Genomic DNA, 5,354 nt, shown 5'->3' on the forward strand with positions numbered 1-5,354 from the left:
TTTTGCTTAAGGGTACATTGTAAAGTAATAAATTTCTGGGATTACATGCCTTGTAGTGTCCATTTCAAACCTTAGAGAATTACATCTTCCTATGTGTCACTGTTACAAGAGACAATAAAATTCAAAGTTAAACATCTTAAAAATGCTCCAAGTTTATGACGTCTCAAACAAAACTTGAATTTTCTGTATATACTCCTGTCAAATGAAGTTATTTCCTGTTCACCACCACTCCTCTTGCAAACTGGTCTTCTAGTTTCTTTCCATTTGACCTAGATCGACTACAGACCTGCAGAAGGATTGGGATGGCTTGTGATTTCTCTCCTGAAACAGAGATCTCTCTCTTCTCCTGTCTCTAGAAATGGACCTGCTCTGGCTGTGAGAGAAGCTTCTCCATCTTGGAGATTTGTAGGGAGGTGGAGGACTTCTACGATAATTATCTCGAGGGCGACAACCCCAAGAGGGAGGTCGATGATGATTCTAACTTCTTTTTTCACTGTTGGACAGTTCCACTCTTACATGACAGCCACGCAGCGTTCTTCCAGCTAGCTCTCAAATGGCATCAGCTGCATCCTGAGGATCTTCAAATTCAACAAAAGCAAAGCCGGGAGGGTTTCTAGCAACCCACACACTTTGGGGTGGGTCATAATATCCAAAAGCCCGTTCCAATTCGGTTTTCTTGTTGCCATTGTTTCCAAGATTACCTACATAAATCTTACAGTCCAATGGACAGGAATCACGATGCGTTTCAAAATCTTGGGTTAGAAATACAGAGGCCTAAAACCATAAGCGCTTGAAAGGGGCTTCTTGCTCTCTTCTGGCCTGGCTCCCACAGATGCTCTAGCTTCCCCTGCATCCATGAAATGGTGGTGTTCTACATTTATTTTCCCCACTCTGTCCGGGACCTTCTATTGTGGCCCTGGTCAGAGCAGTCAGTATTGGTATTTGGGCACCATCTGGTTCTTCTGGTCTCTGGCTAGAGGAGGCTGTAGTTCGTGTGGTCCATTAGTCCTTTGGACTAATTGTTTCCTTGAGTTTTTGTTTTTTTTCCCTCTTTTCTCTAGACTTAAAGAGACCAATATTTGTATCTTAGATGGCTGTTCACAAGCTTTTAAGACTCCAGTTGCTACTCATCAAAGTAGGATGCAGGACATTGTCTTTAAGGACTATGTTATGCCCATTGCCCTAGATGTCCCCCAAGACTATGGTCCCTAGCCCTCAAGCCCAGGGACCACTGAGTAGTTCCAGTGAGTAGTCCCATGAGGTGTTTGGTTGTGGCTAAGAAGTTTTCATGACTGTGCCCCCGTGTGCTCTATTATATACATGGATATATTCGCAACACATACTAATATGTATGCAAAAATATCCACTGCCAAACCTACATATGCACATGGGTGTAATCCCATACACCACGCCACATCTATTCAGATAACATATCTACCTATGTATCCACTTGTAAATTACTGTTATTACTGTTGATGAAGGATTGTATATGTAATGTTGTTTTCCATTGTTGGCTTTTACTTTTGCCTACCTCTCACTGTCTTCCTTTGCCTTGGTCATGCTGTGCCTACTTCCCCCATATTGTGTATTGTCTTTCCCTTCACCAAAGTTAACACATACACTATCTAGCTAGTAATTTTCCCTCTCTCACCCTCCCTTCCCTAGCAACCATCAAATAATGTTCCTTTCTGTGCATGAATCTTTTCTTGACTTTTTGTAATAGTGGTCTCATACAATATTTGTCCTTTTGTGATGGACTTATGTCACTCAGTATAATGTCCTCCAAGCTCATTCACGTTGTGAGATGTTTCATGGATTCACTGCCGTTCTTTAACGTTGCATAGTATTCCATTGTGTTTATGTATCATAGTTTGTTAATCCATTCATCTGTTGATGGGCACTTAGGCTGTTTCCATCTTTTTGCTATTGTGAATAATACGGCAATGAACATCGGTGTCATATGTCTATTCATGTCACGGTTCTTTTTTCTCTAGGATATATACCTAAAAATGGGATTGCTGGATCATATGCTATTTCTATTTCTAGTTTTTTAAGGATGTGCCATACCATTTCCACAGTGATTTAACCATTTTAATTTCCCACCAGTAGTGTATGAGAGTTCCAGTCCCCCCACATCCTTGCCAGCATTTGTCATTTTCTGTTATTTTGATCAGCGCCAGTAATGCCGGGGTGAGATGGTATCTCATTGTAGTTTTGATTTGCACCTCTCTAACAGTTAAAGATTTTGAGTATTTCTTCATGTATTTGTTGGCCACCTTGATGTCTTCTTTAGTGAATTGTCTGTTCACACCCTTTGTCCATTTTTTAATTGGGTTTTCTTTTTGTTGTTAAGGTCTTGAAGTTTTCTGTAAATTTTAGAGATTAGTCCCTTGTCAGATATGTCATTGTCAACATTTTTTTCCCAGTCTGTAGGATCTCTTTTTACTCTTTTGATGCACTTAAGTATTTAATTTTTAGGAGGTTCCAGTTATCCAGTTTATCTTCTGCTGTTTGTGCATTATTAGTTATGTTTGATAGTCTATTTATACCATAAATTAGGGCCCCTAGGTGGCAAATTTCTTTTGACAACAATTACAAACTGCATCCTGAAGTGTAGTGAAATGTAGTGGTAAAAATATGTATTTCATGATTGAATGACATGCATTATTTTATTTAACCTTCACAGTGACTCTATTAAGTAGTTATTAGTACTAACTTTATTTTACTAATAAAGAAAGCTGAGGTTCAGGCAGGGTAAGTAACCTTTCTAAGATCACGTAGTGGGTAAACAGCAGAGTCAAGATTAAAACATAGATCTTCTGTTCATTTTCCATCATGTTACATGCTTCCTTTCCCCAGTGAAGCCTTTTAGTACCATTGACTTCATACTTTAGATTCTGCAATTTTCAGTTAAAAGTTTTGAGGCATCTACACTATTGTTTGCTTATAAACAAATTCCTCAAGTACCAACTGAGGATCTGGAGCTATATTAAAGATTTTAAAGAACAGAGGAGAAATGCAAGAAGCAATATCAGCTTTGAAGAAATGTGCAATCTTGATTTTAAAAAAAGATATTTACAAATGTACAATTAAAATCACATAACAAATTATCATTAAAGAAAGTACTAAATTGCACAGGGCTGTCCTGCAGAAGTTCAGGAAAAAAAAACATGACCCTAAGCTAGAGTAATTATTGAAGACTATGAGTTAATTGTCCTAAACAATTTTTAAGTAATGTGCAGGCTATTATTTAATGACCTTGCTAATGAGAACAACTGATAATGAGAGTAAGAAACCAAGAGTTCCCTTGAAAGGAAAGAGTTAAGTCTATTGAACTAAAGTTGCCACTTTAGGAAAACTGGTGACCTGAAGAGAAGAAGAAAAAAAAAATTTAAACTCATCAAGTTTAGTTTTTACAAAATAAAATTTGTATGTAAGGGTAGTATAAACAATGCTGATACATTTATTTAAGGATTTTTCCCCTAGACAAATTCCAACTAGACAATAATGTCCAATGCACTGGTGAATCAGAAAATCTCCTGAACGAAATCAGAGCCTCCAATACCCAAACAGGAAACAGTGAGTCATCATCACTGCTTGTGAATGAAAAACATCTGCTCTGAGTAAACACATGTAAAAAATGGCACCATGTGGATTAAACAGGGAAACACTAGTGTACACAGATAAATTGGTTGTTTCTCCTGCACCAGATATGAGTCCATAATTTCCAAATTACAAATCTTCAGTCTTGTCTTTCTCTTGATCTGAGTATCTCAGCTATTATTTTAACCATTAAATATGATTTGCTTTTTCTTATGACTTCATATAGTGATCCAGTTCTGCCATTAACAATAACCTTGGAACTTACAAAAAAGACTGTGACTAGACTCAATCAAGATTTCCAGAATGCTGTGGCTGATCCAGAATCACGTGGAACAGAAATGAACTACATAAAACTGAATAAACTATGAGTTTTAGATGGGAATATTGCTGATGTCTTAAGGTCTTACTTTAAACTATTTTCCTTTCTCCTAAATTATCTAATTGATGGGTTTAGATACTGTAACTCTTGAATTAGAAATTCCTGTTGGTAAACTTAACACAGTTGTAAATATCATAACCAAGGAAGTGTCTGAAATTTGAGCTATGATTTTACAAAATAGAACAGCATTAGGTTTCCTATTAGTTCTCTCAAGAAACAGTTTGTGCCTTAATAGATAAGTGTTCCTGTAATATGCAATCTGAGGTTTTGCAGAATATAGTCACTGTTGAGGCACATGAAAAACAGTTACTAATGCTGCTTATGTATAGACAAATACCTCATGCGATTTATTTCCTTGGTTCTAATACCTTAGGGTCATGGTTTCATTGGTTATTTCAGACTAGTGGCCTAATGTTATTGTTAGTTTGTCTATTCTACCTCCTACTTTGCTGTATGGTGCCTGGGATCTTAAAAATCAGATGATACCAAATTACCATTTATTGAGAATTTTTGATAAAAGATTCTATGGCAAGATCATGATCCAAAGGAGGGAACCATGAAAGAGTTGTATATAATTCTCCTACAATCCAAATTTTTGGCTTTCATGGAGGTTGAGGCAACCCACACAGGCCATCGCCTTTGGGTGTCCTTTTGAACCTCGAGTTTGGAGGGAAAAAACGGGTTCCTAAAGCCACTTTGAGTCAAACAATAGTCCAGATAAACTAGTAACACCATTTTGCTCTCGGCATTGTGCTTTTTTTGAAGAATTCGGTCTTGTTTTAAAAAACTAACTTCAAAGATCAGATTGACAGTTATGTTTAGGGTAAATCAGTAATCAGTTTAATCAGTCTAAGGTTTATAATTAAACTGTCACCCTCTTACTATACCGAAAAGTACGTATCATAAAGAAACCAGTTTCTCGGAGGAGATCAACCTCGTGGCTCAGACTCCATTTTGTCTTAAGTTCCACTTCTGCTTCTGAAAAAGTGACCCATGACTGTTAATAGGTAAACCAAGGAGGGGCAGCTTGCCCTTGGCAAGAACACTTAGTATGTTTTAAACAGACTAACTGAAGACCTCCAGCAGGAGAGGTCCATCCTGTATTATCTTGCTAATCATGAATTCTCTAATGGAAACTTTGTTGTCGCATGTAAATTTTTCCATATTTTCTGTTTCTTCTAGACAAACTTTGTGTGCTCCTTATGGATATATGTTTCTGTGTGGTAGATCCAACTATACTAATTTAGATGATCCCTTTCCAACTGATGGTCAATTTATGTGGGCAATCTCTTGTTTAGATTCCTGACGAACGTGTGGGCAATGCACTTTGAGAACTTTAGGATTATCTTTAGATATTCATAGTAATAATGCT

The 5,354-nt window shown here is 37.2% G+C and overlaps 1 pseudogene; it reads right to left on the minus strand.

Moving 5' to 3' along the window:
• Positions 1-208: 208 nt before the first annotated feature.
• Positions 209-1,560, minus strand: LOC101349831 (serine/arginine-rich splicing factor 3 pseudogene; annotated as a pseudogene).
• Positions 1,561-5,354: the final 3,794 nt, after the last annotated feature.

Source organism: Trichechus manatus, unplaced genomic scaffold (genome assembly GCF_000243295.1).
Source record: "Trichechus manatus latirostris isolate Lorelei unplaced genomic scaffold, TriManLat1.0 scaffold00135, whole genome shotgun sequence".
Taxonomy (NCBI): Eukaryota; Metazoa; Chordata; class Mammalia; order Sirenia; family Trichechidae; genus Trichechus; species Trichechus manatus.